Source organism: Pteropus medius, unplaced genomic scaffold (assembly GCF_902729225.1).
Source record: "Pteropus medius unplaced genomic scaffold, Ma_sr-lr_union100, whole genome shotgun sequence".
Classification (NCBI taxonomy): Eukaryota; Metazoa; Chordata; class Mammalia; order Chiroptera; family Pteropodidae; genus Pteropus; species Pteropus medius.
The window spans coordinates 1,794,921-1,819,153 of record NW_024342473.1 but is presented as its reverse complement, the minus strand read 5'-3'; the positions used below and the strand labels follow the sequence as shown (position 1 = coordinate 1,819,153).

Here is a 24,233-nt window from a genome sequence, read left to right as displayed (position 1 = left end):
GAACCCAGAGTTTTGATAGTGCTATCTCACCAGAAAAATATAATGAGATTTCGCACTCCTATCAAATGAACTTTTTTTCAGGTTGTTATATTCTTATCTTGTCCTTGTCCTTAGGGACAAAGAATTTGACATAATTGCAACCAGAGTAAAACTTAATCAGTTCAACTCCCTTACTTTTCAAAATTGGAAATTAAGGTAGAGTGTGGTTATGTCTGGGCTGGAAACGCTGGGGCAGGGTCCTGGAGACCCTCTGAGGAGGCTGGGGCAGGGATTCTGGGAGGGTCTGGGGAGGCCAGGTGTTTATTCAGGAAGGGGGACAGTATTTGTCAGGAGGGAAACACTTTAATATTTTAATAATCATTATGACCATCCTGGAGCTAACCTGCTGAAAAGGGCAGATAGAGCAGAAGCTGGTGGCCATTTGTGGACCATGAGAAGTCTTGCTGCTTAGAGCTCCACAATCCCAGATTCCTTCTCCAAGGACTGGTGAGGCTATGACCCTGGGCTCTGGATGAGGGCAATATTTTATTCTGTCTTGAATCGTCTTTTGAGCTTTTGGGATCTAGAGTTGAGAACCTTTTGAAAGCCTGTGACGCACAAAAGGAAATCAGCTAAGAGCAACATGGAAATCAAAATAACTTTGTTTCGTTGGTTCTTTTGTTGAGAGAGAGAGAGAGAGAGAGAGAGAGAGAGAGACTTCTAAGGGCATAAACTGACAAATTTATATTAAGAACAGGAAAATCAAAGTTCAGTATTCAACAGTGATTTTTTTTCAGAGCAGGCTTTTACATACAGTATATTTGGGTGAAGGAGAATAAGGAATAAGTGCGGGAAAAGGAAAGTGTGGAAGGGGAGGGAGAAACAATTGTGAGAGAGGAGGAAGGGGAAGAGGGAGCGCTGAAGATAGTCGGGGTGCCAAAAACCTTTGTCAGTTCTTTATGCGAGTTTCCACGTGTTATTTAACAATGCCCTTTGACAGCCAAACAGGGTTGAAAATTGTTGGTTCTTCTGTTTACCTAGAAGTGCTTAAAACCATGGCTAATCAACAGAGCCTGGAGGCAAGGAGATATCAGGGAACTCAGTCCTTGCTTGGGATCTTCATAACCATCTAGGCTATTTTTGTTTACACCACTTTTATATGAATGGATTTCAGATATAACGATATTGGAATCACTGGTTTGCAATTATTTTGTTTATCATCTGTCTTCCCTGTGAGAGGGTAAAGGCTTTGAGGTCACAGACTGTTTTTGTCGTTGTGTCTGCAGTGTCCATTGTAGTGTACAATAGACATGAGCTGAATGAAAGGGTGCATTGATGGATGAAGGAAGATGTTGTGATTCATTTTATTCAAAATATATAGACATTTCCAGAAAAGGATGTTTTTATAGCTAATATTTTACTTATTTATGTGTTCTTCTGTGCTGTTTAATTATTCCTGCAAGCATTTGTAGATATAGAGTGGACAGTCTGTGACATTTTGATTAGCAGCTGTACTCATTTCATTGTCCTTTTCCTGAAATGTTCTCTACCCGTGTTCTGATAAAGGAATCCTTTGAAAGAAAGAGATTGGGGAGGTAGCAGTTGGTTGGCATGGGGGTTCCAGGACTTGGAGCAGGAAGACAATTCCAGATGTGTGGGGGAGTGGTGGTATGAATATGCAGAACCCAAAGTGGGAAATTTGATAAAAGGTGCTGGAGAGTAGAAGAAAAAATAAAAGATGATGCTTAGATATTGTTTTTTTAAATCTCACCATTATTCCCACTTTGGACTAAAAACATAAGCTAAGGTAAGTGTACAGGATTTGGGGATGAAATAGATTTTTGGTACTAACATGATTGTGATGTCAAAAAGACTATTTATTTATTTATTTATGTATTTATTTATTTAGGCGAGGCAACCCTTGGTTGACCTCACAGATTGCAAGGACCTTGTCAATTTACAATCCCTTATTTTTTTTATTTTTTATGCCTACAGCTCCTGATTTTCCTAGGTGGTCTCCCATCCAAGTACTAACCAGGCCTGACCCTGCTTAGCTTTTGAGATCAGACGGGATCGGGCTTGTTCAGGGTGACATGGCCGTAGACTCAAAAAGATTTAAAGATGAAAAAGGGAGAGGGGGACATCCAGCCACAATGCTGGATTTCCTATGGGCATCCCTATGGGTGGGGGGACCCCACCTGTTATAATATTGTAGGTGGTAAGTATTTCAAAGTTAGGAAATGGAGCAAGACTCTAACCCTAACTCTCACCCCAATCCCAGCTTCAGGCTGTGGCTGGAAATGCAGTGTGATGGGGCAGTGGCTAAGGAAGGCGGGTCTGTGAGTTTTGTAAGGCACCAGTGGGCTCCACAGGTCCTAAAAGAAATAATGACCATGGGCTCTGGCTTAGAAGACAGAGAGCTTGGATTCAGGTCCTGAGAGCTCTAGCATCCTGTGGCTTGCGATAACTAACTTAAAAATCCTCTATGCCTTGGTTTCCCCAACTGTAAAGTGGGGGTAAAAATAGTACCTATCTCACAGGATGATTGTGAGGACTGTAGGAAACAATGCCTGTAAAGTATAGAGCCTGGAGCATAGAAATGACACAATAAATGTCAGGTTCCCGTCTTTCACACATCACCCATCCCTCTCCACCCCAAATCCATCAAGAGCAACATCCATAAACAGCTAGGCAGGCAAACTGGAATTAGCGCCATAATAGACATGGAGCTGTGACCCTGTGGGAGTACAGAGGAGGGAGACATGAATTTTGCCTCAGAGGAGTTCTTGGGTGAGAATGGCATTCCATGAGAGCCCAAGATGAGAAGCAGGAGGAAGACTTCTGGCACCAAAGCTGGTTACAACCAGAGAGAACGAACTCTATGCCTTTGATGATTACTATACTTTTTAGGGTGTGCGTTTTGACATTAGCTAGAAATTTTGGCTTTTCTTAATCTATAACCATAGCTTAGTGTTTAATAGGAGAAGCATGATTCATTTAATGGGAGAAGCATAGCATTTAATAGGAGAAGCATGATTCATTGCTCTGTACTGATGGGTGTGTATATATATATGTATATATATGTGTGTGTGTGTGTATATATGTATATACATATATATGTGTATTTTACAAATGTAGTTAGAATTAAGAATAGAGTGTACTCACAAGGTAAGAGTAAACTAGCTCCTGCAATGTTGGAAAAACACCGCTCCCTCCACAATCTTTAGTTTTACATGAAATGGGAGAAGGGTGTCACTGGCACCATCAGCTTTATAGTGGTGTTGGTAATACATACCTTTGTGAATCATGGAGGGCAGTGTAGACTGTCAATAACCTAGACCAGCAGTTTTCACACTTAAAAAAAATTGTGAATTGTGGTTACTGTTCTCCACCCAAGAACCACTTTTCTCAATAAGCTCTTCTGTGAAATCCCAGTAGGTAACACCAGAGCTGTCCTTGATGATTCCTAGATGGAGACAGCGAGCCAGCTGCTTCCTCCCATCTCCCCTCCCTGCCCACCTCCTGATACCAGCTGCCCCTCAGCTGCTGGAACCGTGGGGCTCTTAGGAATAGATGTGGGAGCACCGCCATACCCTTATTGTAGGAAAGAGAAAACTAACCCCGAAAAGGGGAAAGGTATGGAAAGGTAGTGGACTGTTTTTCAAAGCTTTTGCCAGTGATGTGCTAGAACTGGCTCATACTGAGAGCCAGTGTTTAAATTTCAGGAATTTCATGAGCCAGTTGTTAAACATGCCATGAGTAAAATTAAAAAGACCTAAAATTTAGATTTTAAACTTATATTAAATAACGTATTGAAAACAAAGATAAATACCACAAGTCATCACTTGCTAATTATTTTACTAAATTTCCTGCTATGTATGCCCTTGAAGTTATTTGCATCTATTATTTTTATATGGCAATATATATATATAATAGTAATATATATATATATGACTATAGCATATCTTTTCTTAAACTGCATGTTCAGTGACATCATGTTGGGAGCTTGAAAGCAGCCATGGTGGGACTATTTAAACCATAGAAATTGGCAAACACTACAGTTGGGGCTTCTTTCCTGCCCCCAGCTAATTGTTAAGCATTTGTCAGCATACTACTGGCTTTGTCCCTATGAGACATCAGAGCTTCACTTTTTCCTCACTGTGACCCATGGAATTTGCCCAGTTCTTTTCTTTCAGCTGTCATAGTAGTTCTGAATTTGGAGATGTGGGCAGGGGAAAAGGAATATATGTAGTTATGCGTTGTCCTTATCTCTTTTCCTAGTAGCTGGTACAGCTTGGTTTCAAACATTTTTAGATCTCAACTGCATTCAATTCTGATTCTATTCTTTTATAGAGATAGGATTCTTCTGACTTTCTACCCGCTGCTTCCCAAGAACTTGTCTTCTCTCCACTGCCAGTCACAGTAATTCTAAGGTCTGGCTAAACAAAATCACCTGGGTACTTATTTAAATTTAGAGTCCCAGGTTCTGTCACACACCGACTGTCAACTGATAGTTGATGCCAATTCAATACCAACAGTAATCCCCAATTTGGGGTGCAGTGAAGAAAACTTTAATTCGGTGCAGACAGCTCAATTGTGATACAGCATGGCTGTGGAACAGCTCAGTAGTGTTACAGCTCAATTATGAACAGCACGATTGTGCCACAGCATAGCTGGAGGTGGCTCTGGGGCAAAGGCAAGTCTCTCCTGATAGATAGCTCAGCTCTGCTCTGCTCATGCTGGTCAGCTCTCCAAGTGGGGACCCAAGCCCTAACACCCCCTGAGAGAGGGTTCTTGGCTCCGCTCAGGAAAGAATTCAAAAGCGAGCTAGAGTTAGAGGCAAAAGTTTATTAGAGAAGGAATAATGCTCCTCTCAGAGTCAGAGAATGAGACCCCCAGTGTTTGGGGAATTGGGTTTATATCTTTTTTAGTTTCTCTGAAAAGTTACTGATTACAGGGAGTAAGGAATGGAATGAATAGTGGGTTTATCTTTCACTTGTGCAAGGTACAGCTTAAAGTCTTTGTTTTTCTCTCATGGTATGGATAGCAGTTGTTAGTAATCTCAACAGGAATCTTCCTTTGTTCTGGAGGTTCCCCCTTGTCCGGCCATGTGGCTGATTAGCCAGATCCCTGTGTCCAGCGGCATGTAGCAGGCTCTGAATTCTACTTAATTTAATATTTAGTAAATCTGTGTAGTTCTGATGCCTCTTCCCTATATTATTTTCCCCATAGAGATTTTATTCCCTTTTCTTGAATATTGAGTTTTCTACACGAGAATGTTAGTTCCATGAGAGGAGGGACTTGCCTGGAATATAGTAGGTGCTAACTAATTACACCTTAAATGAATGCCTCTCCAAATCACTATATAAGTAGATGATGGTGTGTGAACCCAGGGTTCCCAAGTAATTCACCTGTTTCACTGGCCTCACAGATGTCACCATGTTCTGACAGTGATTCATTGCTGAGAAATTACTGTCCTTTGGAACAAGGACTGCTCCCAACTTATGGCAAGTAAAATCTGTAACTCTTCGTGTGAATGTCACCTTTCATTTTCAGAGGGCTTATAAGGACTTGATTCAGCTGCACCTATTTGTCCTGTGGGTGAATAATCTGAGATAGAATGGATCAATTAAACATGAAAGTAATGTAAAATAAACCTGATCAGTTTTGGGAAACTCCTGTTTCCCCACCTTTCCTTACGTTCTACCAGAGGTGGCTCTTGGCGGGGGCAGAGGGAGATGCATCGCTCTGTAAGACACCAGGAGGCCAGATATGCATGTTGGAGATGTTTGATGTTTGTACTGTCTGATCTCACTGGAAGATACAGAATAGGCTTGATTAATGGTGAAATAATTTTTACAGATCTTTTGCAAGAAAGGCCAGTAGGATTGGCAGAGAAAGCTGTTATCCTGTGTTTGCAGCGGTCCCTAGAGAGTTTATCAAGCAGAGTATGTTGGTGCCGCCAGTGCTCAGGCTGTGGTGGTGCATCTAAGATGGGGTTTACCTGCATAAAGCTCATGTTCTAACGCATCCAGCTGAAGGCAGGACTGAATTGTGCAGCCAACTCCTGCTAGGCAGTCTGCAGTAGTCTTATATATTGTAATGATAACATACTCCAGTTTTTCTTTATGGTGATTTTAAACTTTCAGGGGCAGGCTAGAATTGGCGCAGAGGCTTAGACCAGGGATATGGAGAGCAGAGTTCTGGAACTTCTATAAACTCCACTTTCAACGAGAGCATCTCATTAAAAAAACATAATTTTATATATTTGCCTTATTACAATAAACTATTGTTTTAGATTTATAGACAAGTTGTGAAACTAGAATACATGTATATAAGCTATAGTTTCTTCTATTATTAACATCTGACATTGGGATGGTACATTGGTTACAATGAATGAACCATTATCAATGCATTATTATTAATTAAAGCCCATAGATTATTTAGATTTTCTTAGTTTTCCCCTAATGTCCTTTTTCTATTTAGTATCCCATCTAGGATACCACATTGCATTTAGTTGTCATATCTCCTTGGGCTTCTCTTGGCTATGATAGATTCTCAGACTTCCCATGTTTAAGATGACCTTGACTTAAAAGGGGTACTGGTTAGGTATTTTGTGGGCTGTCCCTCAGAACTTTTATGATGTTTTTCTCATGATTAGACTGGGATTATGGGTTTGAGAGAAAGACCACAGAGGTAAAATACCATTCTTATCACACCATATCAAGGGTTCATACTATCAACATGACTTTCATCACAGCCTGGGTAGTGTTTGTAAAGTTTCTCCACTGTGAAGGTACTCCCCCTTCTTCCCCCGACACCCCCAATATTGGAGTTTTGGAGGGAAGTAATTACAGGCAGCCCAAACTAGTGAGATGGGAGTTATGCTGTGCCTCCTAGAAAGGGACAAGTAACCATAAATTATTGGAGTTTTTTTGCATGGGTGATTTAGCTTTTCATCTCTATTCAATTATTTACTTAGTATGGATCTGGATATTTATCTTCTACTTTGGGTTATAATCCAATACCATGTTATTTACTTATATTTGGCTTTTTAAATATTTTATTCAAACACAAACATTCTGCTAGTTAAAAATGTTAGAAAACTTTTCATATCTTAAAAATCTCTTTTACTTTAAATATGTTACATAGGCATTTATGTGGAGCAATAAAAAGCAAATTACTAACTTAGGGTTTAATTATGTTTTCTTTATTTTTTGCAGGAGTCAATTTAAAATATAAGTATGAAGTTATTTTTTGAATGGTAGAGATCAAAGGCATTTTCCACCTATTGTTTCCTGAGTTTGTACTCAATACTTTCAGTTATTGCTGAGATCACCTGTAGGGAGATTTATAGTCATCCATCTTCCTAAAACTTCTTAGGAAGTGTAATAACATATAGGGGTTTAGGAATAACTTTTATCCTTCTTTTTTTCCTTCAGACTTTCCTTAAATAGAAACTTTGCAAATACTACTCAATGTACTCTTATTTTTATTGCTGGAAGAATGGTAGACTTGTTACAGGCACCCCCACATCAGTCTTCCTTGCTTCCTGTTTTCTAAAACAAGTTTCTTTTTGCAGTTGTTTTCCCTTACTAAAGAATATAATTAAATTCAATGTGTATAAAATTATGTTTCATCTTTTTTTTTTTTTAAAGCATCTACAAGTCTAACATATAGCACATCCTGGCTTAAAATAGAGGGAAAACGTCCTAAAATATTTCATTTCCTTAATGTTATAGATTTTTTTTTTGTATTTTATTAGTTCATTTTCTTCTAAAATCCAGTGCTTTTAGGTATTCTTGTTTCTATGCCAGTTCAGACACACACAATACTTCAGAGAGTGATTTTAGTCACGGGCAAGTCCCTCTTTTTTTATCGAAGTTGTGAGTAGACAATTTGAGACTAGGTGACATGGCCATTTGGACCAGATAGATGCTTGTGAATCAGGTGTTGGTTAATGGTTTAGTGTGCCGTGGGTGACACGTGCAACTCTAGTGCTCTGATGCCCCACTGAGGACTCAATTCTAAAAGGAAGGTGAGGCCCATCCCAATGTGGCTGACTGAGTTTGCTATTGCTGTTAAATAAAGGACCTGAAGAGTTTACTATTGCTGTTAAATAAAGGATAATGGTGTTAATTTAGAAAGTGTTGAAAAGTCATTATTGTATTGCATGGTAATTAAGCACAAGTTAAGCATAAAGAATAAGTACTTTACTTAATTGATTGCAATTAGAATTATTTTGACATAGTCAGAGCAAACATTCAGTTCTCATTCTTTCCTAACAAACCAGTGCCCATATTGACATTGTCTCCTGATTCCACCCAGGGTTTTTTCCTTCAATTTTTTTGTTTATTCTGTGGGGGGAGTTCCTCCTACTTTTCCAAGTTCTTCCAGCTGGACTAATAATTAAACTAACATGAGATAGATTAATAGGAGAAAATGTCCAAATTTATTATGTATGTACATATGAGGGTTCTATAAGAATAGAGCCCAAAGGACAGATAGGCAGTTAAGGCTTATCTGCCATGTTGAGTGAAAAAGTATGTGTGTTGGAGGGTTATATGCTTTGAGACTTCAAAAAGAAGGGAGGCAATTCACATGGAGATTGAAAAGCAAATATTTGGTAAATGTTAGCCTTCTTTGACAATGGAACATCAAAGGACTTCGATCAAATGGGCTTTGCTAGGTTCCTCCCTGTCTATCACACCTAGTTCATATTAAACTATAGTTATCTATGATAGATCCCTTCCTGGAGCAGGTCCTCTGCATAAATTCTTTTAGGGAAAGTCAAAGGTTTTTTCTGAGTCTTTTCCTTAAACATAACCACTTCAAAATAATCAATATCCTAAAAGGCATATTTTGGGGTGGTAAACTCTGCTTCTCCTCAATTCATTAATTAAGTCATAGACCCATAATCTGATGACTTCTATGCAGTAAAAGTGTCCTTACACCCTGATTTCCTAGGCCCAAGGACTCAAAGAGGCTATGAAATTTGTGCATAATTTAAAATGGCCATATGTTTAATCAGTGGGAATGACCAGAAATGATGCATGTAATTTCTCTTTGTCATGGCACACAAACCAGCTGGGTTTGGGGAAGGGTCTGGAGCAGGGAGGGAGAAGCTGCTTTCAACAAGGCCTGGGCTTCTTTGGCCTTGGTGTCCTCCTCACCACAGTCCCAGAGCTGATGGGGAGCTGGAGAGATATCACAGCTCTGGGCGGAGTATATGGTAACCAAACCCCTCACTCCTAGCTGAGGGTCTTTAGGCCCTCAGCCTCTGGGCTCAACAGTCACCTTGGAGGAATTTCTTCTCAGAGGATGGGACTGAAGGACATTATTTCCCAAAACAGAGGCTTGTTGTTTTTTTTTTTTTTTCAAAGTGTAGGTCCCACTGCTTATTGCTGCAAAGATGGGTTTAGAATTACATTAGTAGAGGACGTTTAAGTGATTATAATTCACTGAGTGCACCCTCATCATTTGGCTCTTCGGTGCATCCCACAGCATTTTAACAAGTTCACTTTGATCTTGTCCAAACCACTTTCCTGCCATTGCTGATTATACAGCAATAAGACTACCTCTCAAGTCCGGGTGAGTGGTAGGTACCTGGATTCAGTGACCTAAGTATATTTTCCTTTCCTTTGAAGTTTCTCTAGGTTTCGCATTTTAAGGTTCAGTGATACCTATATATATCTATTGTTTACTTTATAAATGACTCATAAAAAAATGGAAAATGGGTTTGAAAATTACTCTCACATGACAGCCATCAAGAAACTTACAAGGAAGAATGACACTTAAGGAATAAGCCTCTAAAAATTCTAAAGATTGAGAGGAAAAAAAACCCTCAAAAAATTAAGTCAATTTAAAATAGGTGGCTCAAAATAAGTGAGAAATTAAAAAAACATTCACATCAGTACATGCCAGCTTTTCTACATTATTAATATATTTGCATATGTTTTAGTCAAAAGCTGCTTATTTAAATATGCATTCAAAAGAAAGACATCCACAATAAGCTATAATGTTTTTAAGAAGACAACCTTCTGAATTTGTCTATAAAACCATTCTGTGAGTATAATTGACTTTTTCATAGTGAGTCTTGTAAGAAGTTTGAAGAACATAATTCGGTGGCCGATTTATTCTTCAGTTGCTGCAGGATCTCTCCTCTCATACCAACAGAGCTTCTCTAAGGAAGCCTTGGCCAGCCCAAATAATTCATCCTTTTGAAGTTATCGATTGAAATGACCCGATTTGTTAATTGTACAATCTGTCATATTAGATAATTTCATTGCATTTTGTACTCCACTTAGGTGTTTATGCATGAATGCAAATGGTCTAAATTGACTATTAGAAACTGTGGATATGTTGGAAAAACTAGTGTGATATTTGGAATAACCTGAGTTCTGGTTTTGTCTTTGCAGCTAACTTAGTGTGGTCTTGGACAGTTTATTTCCAGAAATTCCACTAGTACCATTCTCTGTTTCAGGCTCTGCTCTGGAGCCGAGATGAATTAACCTTAGTCTTTTTAAAATAACTGCCCTTCTGGGATTTAAGGCAGAGGGCAGTGGTTCTTATACTCCACTGTGCATTAGAATCCTCTGGAGGGCTCATCAGAACACAGTGCTGGGCCTCACCCTAGAGTTTCTGATTCAGTGGGTCTACGCTGGGTGGAGAATTTGCATTTCTAACAAGTTCCCAGATGATGCTGATTCTGCTGGTTTGGGGACCACAATTTGAGAACCACTGTCTAATGGTTTAGCTGACACATCAGCAACCACAATTCAAAGATTAAATGCCATGAAATAAGTAGAAGTAATGTTCAGTGGGCAACAGAGTGTGGAGAAATTGGTCAAAAGAACAAGCGGAAATCTGAGAAGCCCTAAGGGAAGAAGGAGAGTATGAGTAGGATCTTGACAAGCAGATAACACCTTGACAGGCCATTTGGGGGAATGGCACCATCCCAATCTCCTGAGGGAAGAGAGAGTGCAGAATGTAAATGGGAGTAGGGGTATAGTCTAGCATAGATGGAGTGGAGAGTTGGTGTAGGGGAAGGAGCAACTGGAAACAGGTGGAATTGAGAATGAGAAAGCAGGAAAGTCAAACTAAATATGTTCTTGGGTTTTGGATTTTGGCATCATGGGAACAGCATGATCAGAGCCACACTGAAGGGGAGCAATTCTGGCACTGTGATGGATGGCTTGGTAAGAGAACAACTGATTTTGGGAGAGCTAGTTAGGAATTATTGGGGCAGCTCAATTTGCAAGTAGGGGTAGCCTGAAGAAGAGACTGAAGGTGGGAAGGATACAGTTGGGGGATGGATCTGTGCAGAAGCCACAGATTTGGTAGTTGATAGGTTCCTGGGGAGAAGGGAGACAGAAAAGTCAAGGGAGGTTGAGGAGTCAAGTCTAAGTTGTTGGGGAAGAATGGTGGTAGAAGGGAAAATAGATTGGTTAAGAAAACGAACCTCATGAGGCCTTTGTTTCTTTAGGACCAGCTGCTCTTAAAGTTTCTGTATGGTTATAATCAATATTTTGACGGTTGTTGTCTGAAATATTATAGAATATATTTGTACAAGTAAATGGCACATATATAACAGTCACTCATATTTGTTGATTGGTTGGTTGATTCAGGTTAATCATTAGTTCTGAAATATTTACATCCTTAATAGACTTCTTTTTGAGCTCTTCATTTTGCTTTTAGTTTTCTTAATATGTCCACTTGCTCTGCCTCCCATTTTATGTACTATGCATGTGAACAGCTTTTGGTTATGTCTTCTATGTATATATTTTAAATAGGTGTAGCAGATTTTTGAACCTCTTTGTCTCTCCCATCATAATAATCATACCATGTACTGAGATATTAGTCTACTATAACTCTGTCTTTCCCACTGTATTATAAACTTTTGAATAAAGAATATGTCTTATTTATGTTTGTCTTTCTCACTGTAGTCATCATAACTCCTTATATAATGTGGCCAGCCAATGTTTGAGGAAGTGGTTTGAATCATTCAGTAAAAGTCAATTACTATCTGGTCTTTAGCGAGAGACAAAATGGCTCAGGCAATAAAAAGTAATAGTTTAAAGGGAAATGGAGATCTCTGTATCTTGGGAAATAGAAAGAGGAAACATTTAATTCAGTAGACTTTCAGGACTAAAATAGAGATATTCATGAATATTTTAAGAAGCAGAAGGCCATCAATACTAGGAGAGTGTGTTCAGCTCTGTCTTTAATTAGGCATTAAAAACCTTGGGCCAGACCTTTCTACTCTGGGTCTCAGTTTCCTCGTTTGTAGGGTTGTGGTGGTAGTAAATTACAGATTTTTATAATTCTCTACACCTTTTTAGGGGAGAAGTCCAAGCAGAGGGAACAGCATGAGCAAAGCATCAGAGATGTGAATGAAAGGGGGTAAGAGGCTGCTTTCAGAGATCCATTTCTGCTAAGATAAGGAGCTTGGACACTATCCTATAGGAGAGTCCTGTGCCAGGTAGTTTACTTGAGAATGCCATCTGGAGAGCAGGAGTAAGGACCGGGGAGAGTCATGTGGGGAAAGGGGCGTGATTGAGTTGATCATTGCTATAGGCAATTGGTAGCTGGATTCTGAAGGATCTTCTGAGGAGTCTTACAAAATGTATCTCCTCTTGGTTACCTGGAGTAAAAAGAGGAGAAGCTTTCTTATCTCCCATTGTTTCTTATCTCCCATTGATTAAAGGAAGCCCCACTTTTCTGATTGTGCATGTCTGACTGCCAGGCAGGTTCCCATGGGTACCATCTGAAAAAGCATCAGAGGAGCCTGGGCTAGAGAGTCCCAGTTAGGTTGTACTGGTGTGAAGCTGTCTGGATTCTTAATGTAACTGGCTACCATTGCAATGGCAGGAATGCAAGATGAATTTGAGAGAATTTCAAGTAGTGCATAAAAGGTGGCCAATACAGGGATGTTTTGAGGGATTTTTAACAAAGGAGCCACCTAACCAGATTTATACAGTGGTGTGCTGGTGAATGTGTAACAACCAGCTCTCCAGAAAAATGAATGTGTATGTGGGTATACATACATATACAGCAAGTCCTTGAATGATGTCATTTTGTTCAAAAGTTTTGTTATAATGTTGATGAGAAAAAAAACAAACCTATTTCCAGTGGGGGCCGCTGTCTGTGGAGATTTCACGTTGTCCCCATGTCTGTGTGGGTTTTCTCTGGGTACTCTGGTTTCTCCCCACATCCCAGTGATGTGCATGTCAGGTGAGTTGTGTCTACGTGGTCCCAGTCTGAGTGAGTGTGAGTGTGTGTGAGTGGTCCTGTGATGAAGGGCAACCTGTCCAGAGTGGGTTCCTGCCTTGTTCACTAAGCTGCCAGCAGAGGCTCTGGCCACCCTTGACCCTGAATTAGAATAAATGAGGTGGGAAAGAATTCTCTTACTTGCTTTTATGAATCTTTTTTAAATGTATGTATAGCTCAGATTTATTTCAGTGTTTAATATTAGAAGTGTTTTGGGTCTTTACTTAGAAGTTTGGTGATGTTTTTATGGCCAGAAATATGCTGTAGGAATTTAACTCTTGTTTGTACCAATTAGCTTTTGGGGAAATTGCTTTTGTTATACATTGTTTCACTTAACGTCACAGTTTCCAAGAACCTGTTGATGACATCAAGTGAGGACTTAACACATATGTGTCGATTATAAATTTTACTGACATGAAGAATGTGTAGAATATGATTTACAAATAATAACAAAGTATACACTACTCTTTATCATAAATGGCTAACTGATTCTGATACTTTTCTGTTGTTTTTTGCTGAGCTATTATATTCATAACCAACCTGTGGTTACAATAGATGAAAGAAGGAAGTCGATGTTTTACTATTATAATGTGGAGTAAAATGAAAATGAAACACTGAAGGCTCATCCCAGAACTTCATTTGTTCATTAAGCATCTTCTTTATGAATCAGATAATACTAGAAGAATATTCCTGCAACTTTTTATTCACAGTATAACCACTACGGGAACCACACATCTTATTAACATTTTCTCCATCACTTTCTTAAGCCCAGACAATCATAACAAAAGTCAAGCTATCATTTGTAGGGTTTCTCAGTTTCCGTGTGAAAATACTCTCATTATATCTGATTTCAAATTATGGGGAATTCGGAAAACAGACACAGTAGCACAACATTATACTGTATTTACACTTACAGACAGGTAAAATAGACCTAAGAACTTTGGGAACATAGTACTAAAATGTACTAAAGTGATAAAGAAAGTGACTAATTTTGAGTAATTATTACTTCTGGGTTTAATATAATTTATTTCATTGAAGGTTTATATAATTTAAAGTAATTGCTATATTTAACAACTGATTCATAAAATTCCTGAGGATTTACCAGTCAGTTCTCAGGAGCTGAGATGAACCAGCCTAGCACATTATTGGAATTATGTTTCTAGAAGATCACTCTGGTAGCAGTCTGTAGAAATATTTCAAAGGTGAGTAGTCTGGAGGCAGAGAAAAAGTACCTGAGCTATGTTAGGGGTAAAAAGTCAGAGACAGGCTTAGGAAATGTCTTTACGTCCTGCCAGCATGAGGCTTCAAATGAAGTCAGGTTAATAGAGCTAATGCACATTTCACTGGTTTGTATTCAAATGTGAATCTGTAGACCTTTAATAAAAGTCTCCTCCAGGTACTCTTCGAGTCTCTGAGATATCTTACCTGTGCTTGCAGAGCTCCACCCCCTTTGCTGTCTTCTGCTTTGGCTTCCTTGTTGATAGGCCAAAGGGATTTGAAGGTGAGGCCCCACTTGCCACAGAGGTGGGTGCCTTCCTGGAGAACGGGCTCTGTGCCAAGGAGGCCACTTTCCAGGCCTCACTCTCCCAAGTTTGCAAATCTGGGGGATGGAGTTCCAGAATGATGGTGGACCCTAGTATGTACCCCACAGAAATTTGTCTCCAGGAGCCTGAAGTCACTGAGTTTGTTTTTCCGTGACTCACATAGGCAAGGAGGAAGACAGCCCCCGACGTTTTGTCCCGCCGCTGCTGACTGCAGCAGCCTCAGCTCGCCTGGAGCTGGGCAGGGAAGCCGCCCCTCTTCCCTCTCCAGGCTTGGCCCCTGGAAGTCACATCGATCTCTCCGTCTGAGGGCTCCCTTCTCCCCATGCAGGTACAGATGAGTGACCGAAGGCCAGGAGCCCACTGATCACATCTGCACTCCCAGAATGTATGAATTTCATTTTGGGGTCATCCAGCCCCCATTAGTCTTAGAAAAATAAGGTGGAGTAGATAGAAGAGCAGATGTAGCCCCTAGGTGCATGGTGGAGGCGATAACTGAGGTAAGGAATGTGGGAGGGGGGCGGGAAGGGGAAGGAGGACGGAATTGAAATGTGAGGCAGAGAAGTTTAATCATGTTCAGTTTTGAGTTTGATAAAATAGATGCCTGTGGGACAGTTCAGTGGGTTCTGGACATTCAGGACAAAGAGGGGTAGGAAAGGTGGTACTGGGAGTAGTAAAGTAGGTGAAACCGTGAATGACCACGATGAGACCTCCTCCCCATGAGGATGGAGAATGAGGGAGTGTCGACAGGTAGACTAGCTAGAGCTCAGAACCCCAAGGAGCACCAGTGTTTAAGGGATAGTGTCAGGTTTAGGAGCCCAAGAACTGGACGGGGAGGAACCTCCAGGGATCTTGAAAAAGAAGGAAATGGCATGAACAAAGGAGCTGAGGCACAGCAATTGTGGCTTATAGTGGAAACAGTTTGGACCATTGTGTTCATACTTAAGGTTTCCCAAGTTTATCTATTCAGAGTTATGATTATGTCAACTTTGCCTCCCTTCCTCTTGCTGAAAGGTGTCAAGACACTGCAGTATCATAAACGACCCAGGATCAAGAAGACAGCTGACATTTTTGCTCACTATTAATACTTTGATCCAACCTTTTATAGACAGCGTGAGGAGAAAACAAATTTACTTTAAGCTAACTGTAAGGGAAATGTCAACTTTTTTCTGTTTGATGTTTCTTACTGTGTTTTTCCATATTAATCACTTCATTTTCCCCTTGGTCATGGGCCTGATATTATTTTCTTTCCTAGTTGTCAGCTGCCTGGTGTGTCAGGCAGTTTTTCACCATGATATAGTGACGCAATACAGCTCAAGCTGGCAACATTACTGCCACAAGTGTGTGCCACTCTTGGTTATGTTCACGCACATCCAGAAACCCCAGTGCTACTGAATTGAATTATAGGCTTTGAAATGGCCATGTGGTTTGCGTTTAGCAAAAAATACAGCCCAGACATGTTCAAGGGTTGTTGGTTTGAGAGCTATTAGATGACTCCAACGTGAAAAGACACAGCCTATGTGAAGAGATAGTAGAGTGAATTTTCTACAGCACAAATCTGTTGAATAAGTGGATTTGGATATGACCACGGGCTTGCCATATGAAATTCTATTCCGTGGGAATTAAAGTTAGTGGCTTTGTGAAGGCATTTCTTTTCTCGTAGTCTTTTGCCAAAGCTTAGAAGCATGGAGAATAAAGGGGGCCTTTTCCTCTTCTGACTGTCTGCTCTAATCCTCTTCAACACTTGCTATGTCTCCACGCACATAGCAGTGAAATTAAGTCTAGCTATTGCTTATAGTGTAGCAATTTAGGTGTATTAATCTACTGCTAAGGGAATAGGAAAGCTAGAGAAAACATTCCTTATATTGGTTAGGCATTATGTTTAACTACAAGCATCAGAGACCCATCTCTCCATAGCAGCTTTATTTCTCCTGTAAGAGCAGTCTGGAAGTAGGCAGTTGTGAGCTGGTGTGAAAGCTGCAGGAATCATTGGGCTCTCACCAGCTCTCTGATCTACCATCTCCAGGACATCTCTTTGTCCAAGATTTCTGCTGGAGCTCCCAAAATCATATTTACATTACAGGCAGAGAATGAAGAGGGAAGAAGGCCATGCCAATCTTCCGATAAAGGATCTGTCTCAAATTCCCACTCCTACTTACATCTCATTGGCCAGAGCTTGGCTATATAGCCATGCTTAGCTGTAGGCTTTGTTTTTAATTCACTCCAAATCTCTAAATTATTATGAATCTCAGTTTTGAAAAAATTAATTAACCCACAGTTTTCTCTTCTCCTGGTCATTATTGCAAGAGATTGGGAGAAAGCTTATACAAGAGTGAGATTCTTTAGTGTCTTTTAGGATGCTGTATGCCAGGAGGTCTTTCTCTGTGTTTTCTCAATAGTAATAACTGGAACAGCATGAATCAGTCAGGTTTTACCATAGAGGCAGTGCAAGTAGGTTATATAGATTAAGGGACCAGTCTATTAAAGAACTGGCTTACTCACTTGTGGGGCTGGTTTAGAATGCTTAAAATCCACTGGGCAAGCAGTCAAGAAATGAATATCGTGGTCTGGCTGGAATCTCCAGGGCAGGACTAAAGCTTGGAGTTTCTGAATTCAGGGAGGGCCTAACCCCTCTTTTAAAGACTTTAAACTAATTCTATCAGTCCCACTCAGTATAATCTTTTGATTAAAGTCAACTGATTAGATATCTTAATTACATCTGCCAAATTCCTTCACAACAGCACTAGATTAGCACTCCACTGAATAACTGGTAAAAGGTGTGTGTATGCTGCAACATGGCTGCTGCCCCCTTCTTTACCTAACTCACAGGTAGCCAACTCCCTGGTAGCCAACCCTAATAAGAAACAAGAAAGGGACTTCTGGGGAATGTAGTTCAGCCTAGCCAAGTTGACACGTCACAAAGTCATCATATACTATTATTTAGTTGTCACCTAGAAAAACAGTGTAAAAACAAATTGGTGTTTCTTCATTTCTGATATTCTGGCAGATAGTGCACACATACTATTATTATTAGCTAAAATGGAGACCTGGTATTATGCATATTTAACCCCCCCGCTTTGTTTACTCTTTTTGTTTATCACAGATAGTTAAGGCTTTATTTTTGATGTTTTCATTATGTAAGTAAAGAGCTTCGATGCTGACCAGCCATTGTGAACTCATTAAAGTTAACAGAACTTAAAATCTGTTTTTAAACTCATGGTAAGGTGTCCAATTTTTTAATAACACAAATATTTTTTCTCATTTTTACCTTTTTTGTCTTGTTTATACAGAGGTGTTAATGGATCCGTTCCTCCTTTATTCAAACTTAATAGCTTTTATAATTAAAGCAAAAATTTGTAGCATTGCAAATCTGTTTTTGCTGATGAGACTCAGATGCTCACTAATCTTTTGAGTCTTCTTTCTTTAAAACTATAACAGGTTTATTGTGATATAATTCATGTTCCATAAAATTCACCCTTTTAGAGTGTACAAATCAGTGATTTTTAGTATATTCACAAAGTTGTGCAGAGATCTTCACTAATTCCAGAAACTTTATTTTCTTTTATGTTAAATATAGATATGAATGTTTTAAGACAAGTGAAGAATTTGAAAAACTCATTTCTGTTGTCTGATTTAAATTTGCTTGAAAGAGAAATTGGTGACTTTTGGTAAGCGCAGAGTTACAGACGTTTGGTCTTAATTTTGTGAGGAGAATACACATAAGGCCTTTACTATGGGATTTTCTACCAGGTTTAAGTATATTATTATCTCAGATGTTATCCAAAATCAGGGCTTTCATTCATTTGTTTAGCAGGTATTTATTGAACCTTTACTATGTGCCAAGCTTAGTGCTAGGTGCGGGCAGTCCCAAGTCAAATGAGACTCTCAGTAACCTTGTGGTCAGGGGGTAGAGAGACTGGTAAAATCATTCTGTTGGCCTTCATGATGCCATCTTGACTATAAGCTTGGGAAGCATGAAGCCACTGGAGCTAGCATACACCATGTGCAGGGTTCCCATATCCATAAATTTGTGGGAGGGAAGTGACTGTATCTCTAAAGAAGGTTTTGAGAACACATCTAAACATTCCATGAGAGACACAGGTTGTCTTAGGGATGGTTTCACAGCAGATGTGGGGAAACTACTACACTCTTCTAAGAAGTAGATGCAGATCCTGAGTTGTGCAGTGAATGTCGCTACAGGTAGTGAGATATAAATCGAAGGGGTCCCACTGCAGTGTGGTTTGCAGGCTCACTTCCTTCAGATCTCTACTTAAGTATCACGTATCAGAGAGGCCTCTCCTGACCATCTCTCTAAAATGGCATCTCTCCAAAATAGAACCCTGTCCTATTCTATCACTTTGCTTTCTATCTCTTCTGAGCTCTCATGTGTTATATAGTTATATGTTACGGCAGCACCCTTCCCCCCACCCCATAACAGCAGATGTTTTATTTTGTTTGCTGTACTCTCCCTGGCACAGTGTCTTAGTACCATGCCTGGCACCATAGTTTGTACTAATAAAGATTTGTTGTGTGCATGAATGAAAGTTCTAAAACAGGTACAAATTATAGAGTTCTGTTTATGTCACTCTTTATGCAAGCAGAAATTAATTTTCTTACTAAACACTTCAGATCTTTTCATATATATTTATATGTGGATGATTATTAGGTGAGGCTGATTTCTCATTGTGAAACCTCCTTGTTTAAGTAAGAAATGTGGCCATCTTTGACCCTCCCATCTCCCTGTCCCCTAACTCTGCTGGTTACCAAATACTTCCTCAATGCCTCCTTCCCATTCCCACTGTGGCCACTGCCCAAGTGGACTCTTCACTCATGAAATACTGGAATATTGCTGATTCTCTGTCTCCTGATTTCTAAAGCACAGACTGGATTGTTATTCTACAGCTTAAATCCTTCTATGCTCCCCATCACCGAAGATTGGGTCTAAAACCCCTTAGCATGGCCTTGAAGATCTGTCTCAGTCTCTTCAGGCTGTTATAACAAAATACTGCTGACTGGGCAGCTTATAAACAGAAATTTTATTGCTCACACTTCGGGAGGCTGGAAGTCTAAGATCATGGCGCCAGCATGGTCACCTTCTGGTGAGGACCCTCTTCTGGTTCATAGCCATGTTCTATGTGGGCTGGGGAGCTCTCTGGAGCCTCTTTTATAAATCACTAATCTCATCCATGAGAGAGGGCTCCACCCTCGTGATTTAGGCACCTCCTAAAGACCCTACCTTCTGATACAAAACCTTTGTGGCTTAGGATTTCAACATATGAATTTGGGGGAAACATAAACATTCAGATCACAGCAAGACCCTTCTCAATGTGGCTGTCACATGGTTTTTCAAATTCATTTCCGGCTTCCCCAGTATACATCCACATGTCTTTCTTATCTCTCCCTCCTTCCTGCCCTCCCTCTGGTTTCCTCTTTCTCTCTCTCTCTCTCTGCAGGGGTTCTCAGTGCCAGAGCATGCCATGTCCTCTCCTGCTCTTAGGCTCTGAATAGGACGCCCTTCCTCCCTTGTCCACTCACAGAGAGAAACATTGTATACTGCTCTGAGGTCTTCCCTGACCCCCACTTCTCCCGCATGCAAATCACTTCTGCCCCTCCATGTTTTCCTGGCACTTCCATGCACAGCACAGTTTGTATACAATATATTTTTATTGGTGAGCCATGAAGGCTGCCTCTTCCATGAGTTTGCTAGCTTTCTGAGGACAGTGTCTGTTTTATTCATTCTTGAATCCTCAGTGCCTAGCCATGAATAACAGATAGTAGATATTCAGTAGATATTGGAATAAAGGAATAAAATTCCAATAAGCAGTCTTATTAATGGATGCAAACCAACCCCTGTAATGACAGCAGGGAATTTAAGTGTAAACACATCATTAAACTTGACAGTAGAAGTGTATAAACAGAACTGTAATAAGTGCACTTATTTGTCTTCTTAAACTATCTTCGGCAGTGATGTGTTTTAATAAATGCGGAGAACCATAGATCAGCAAACATGTCAAAGCTCTTTGGTCCAGGACTGAACTGAGTTTCTTCCTCTTAACAGTGCTTTCCTGGGTCAGCGTTCAAAGACATAAAAAGTTTTTAGAACAATTCAAAGAATGTGTAATACAAGTTTATTTTGTTTTATTCATTGCTATATTGTTTTTGTCTGTTGGATTTGGTTTTTATTTGGAAAGCTAATGAGAGACAGGTTATTAGAAAATCAGAGGCAAGCTGTTTACTGATGTAGTAGCTGGATGAATTCAGCTATGTGAGTGATCCAAGAATCCGATGCATTAGGAAAAATCCATCCCTACCTACTCCTTGGTGTTGTGGGTTTGTGAACCAGGCCCGGTTGTCTCGGCGGTTGGTAAACTGACAATCCTGTTAACCTATCCCCCATCTCATCACTTTATAGGTCCACATGGCCTCTTTTCAGTTCTTACAAAGAGAAGATGCAAGTGTACTCACAAGCACAAAGTTCATTTTGTTCTTGAGGCTAACAATCAAGTACTTAGAATTTTTTTTCACTTTTTAAAAAACCGTTAATTCTCATGTTATCTGAATTTCATTATATTATCGGGAAGAAGATATTCCCTTTTTCCAAATGAGAATGTCGGTACAGCATACATGGCTGCTTCATAGGAGGCTCTACCCTTAACTTACAGCCTGTCTTGTTTACACCTGCCCCTCATATATGTATCACACTGTGAACATTAAAAAAGGAACAAATGTCCTTAAATTTTATTTTCTGGGTATGTTGATATCTAAGTGAGTTATAACATATGCCAATAACTTTAGTTACCTTTTCCGATACATAAATTCATAACATTTTCTCTTAGGTAAATATGGTCGTGAGGTTTTTCTCGGGTGCTACATATCGTACAGCCATCTCTTGCACTGTGAGAGAAGCATCGGTCACTTGGGGTCACCCCGATATTTAATGAAAAAATTAAAGGAGTTGCCAGGGAAAATAATTTAAACTCAAGAAAGGAGTAAATACTGAGTGCAGACAGGTCATTTCGGTATAATGAGTCCAGAAAGCAGATCTGTGCTGAACATAGATTAACATATCTTAAGGAAGGAAATTCACCAGACAGACTAATTTTCTGTACAGTCTGTAAAACCCCAGACAGGTTCCTGTTTGTTAGTGGGCACTTCTGCATAGGCACACAGCCTTGTGGGGATCTCAGAGGGACACTTAGCGGTGGAAAAGCAGAATGAGCAGTGATTGGCAAGAGAATTTTAACTGTAAGCTTCCTCAGGGCCAAAACCATGTTTTCTCATCCTCGGCTGTGTGCTGGGTGCCTAGCCCTCTGTTGGAGATGTGCACTAAATAAATATTTAATGAATGGCTGGGTGAATGAATACAATGAATGTACAAGGAACTAACAAAGAATGGGTGTGGGTAGACAGAGGCTTAAAGCAATGATGAGTGAAAGAACTTAAACGAAAGAATACATGCTGTATGATTCAATTTTGAAAATCTTCCAGAAGAGTAAAAAATAATATGTGGTGGGAAAAACCAAAATAGTGTTCCTTCTGGCAGGAGACAAGAGGGTGGGCTGGAGATTGACCGGAAAGGAACATGAGGGAACTTTAGGTGGCGATGGTCATGTTCCCCATCTTGATAAGGCTCTGCATTGCAGAGGTGGTGTATGCATTTGTCAGAACTCTGGATGAGTCATTTATGATTTATGCATTTCAATATATACAGATTTTACCTCAACACTGAACTAAACACAGCTAGCTATTCAGGAGAGAGTGTACTGATGCTTGCAACTTAGTTTAAAATGTATTCAGAACATAAGATGGGTAGATGAAAGCATAGAGGGATGGGTAGATGACAAAGTATGTGTTAAAGCAAATAAAGCAAACATTAATTGTAGAGTCTAGTTGGTGGTTCTATGGGTGTTCACTTTAAAATTCTTTCCGCATTTCTATATGCCTGAAATGTACATAATAAAATGTTGGGTGGGTTGAGTAGCGTGAGGAAAGGAATTGAAGGCAGCAAAAACAGACAACTCTTTCAAAGAGTTAACCCATTTCCTGTTTGTCCTGAGAATACTTGCCAGCAGCGCTTGTGGCCGCAGCGTTTACTCCGAGATAACTTGCGGATTATAGTCCTGACCTTATGGCCCCAGTATGCCATGAAATATCTCGCTTCTATTATTATTTTCACATCACTCTAGTATATCGATAGTCTTTGGGAACAAATGCTATCATTCTATTTATAGCATTCTGGTTTTGGTAGAGGTATTTCCATTTACAAAATATAGTAATTCTTGATCACTGTAAATGTAAAATCCTAGAAAATGTAGCATTCCTACGTGTGATGTTAACATCGTTCTCGAACAGTTGTTAGCCGAATATTCCTTCGATGAATCCGATTTATGTATACATTTCTGTTACATTAGGATTAGAGATAAGTTCTGTTTAGAAATAACTCCAAGAACAGTTTTTATAGTTTATTTTCACATTGAAAACCAGTCAGATTTGCTTCAGCCTCAAAGAGCGTGTTTATGTAAAATTAAATTAATGCTGGCAGTGAACTGCACTTGTTTTCCCTAAATGGAAAATGAGATAAAGAGGAACAGAGAGGTGGGGCTAAGCTAGTCGGATGACCTGTTAATGAAGGGAGTTAATTATCATGAGCATAACTACAAGGCATTGCACTTATCATAAGATATATTTGCTTGGCTAGACATTTGCATGAGAGGAGAATTGGTAGAGAAATTCCCATGTTACCTATACTTTCACTCAGCATGATGTTTTTGAGATTTATCCATATCATGTGTATTAGTAATTCATGCCTTTCAATTGCTAAGTATCATTGTTTGACTATGTAGCAGTTTGTTTATTCATTTTCCTGTTGCTGGATACCTGGGCTGATTCTAGTTTGGGGCTATTATGAATAAACTTGCCGTGAACAAATACAAAAGTCTTTTTGTGAATATCTATTTTCTTTTCTCTTGGCTAAATCCTTAGGAGTGAAAGTATTGGGTCATAGGGTAGGTGTATGTTTAGTTTTATAAGAAACTGCTAGAAATTTTTCTTAAATGGTTGTATTGTTTTACACTCTGAGCAACAGAATATGAGAGTTCCGTTTGTTCTACATCCTTGCCAGCATTTGATTTGCCAGTCTTTTTAATGTTTATACTTTCCAGTGGGTACGTGGTGAATCTCATTCTGCTTTTTATTTATTCTGTTCTGATGAATATTAACATTAAGTACTTTTTCATATTCTTATTGATCATTAGTTTATCTTCCTCTTTGAAGTTTCTGGCCAAATGTTTTTCTCTCTATTGAATTGTAGGTATTCATGATATATCCTAGTTATCAGTTCCTTGTCAGATATATGATTTGCAGTTAAGTTCTCCAAGGCTATGATTTACTTATTCATTTTCTTAATAGGTATCTTTTGATGAGCCCCAATTTTTCCCTTTATGC

General features: G+C 39.6%; 1 protein-coding gene and 1 pseudogene across 2 annotated transcripts in view; one reads left to right on the top strand and one right to left on the bottom strand.

Moving 5' to 3' along the window:
* PLD1 (phospholipase D1) overlaps positions 1-24,233 on the top strand; it is a 179,473-nt gene that overhangs the window by 2,844 nt on the left and 152,396 nt on the right. The gene's annotated exons all lie outside the window — the stretch shown is intronic.
* Positions 1,966-2,084, bottom strand: LOC120604643 (uncharacterized; annotated as a pseudogene).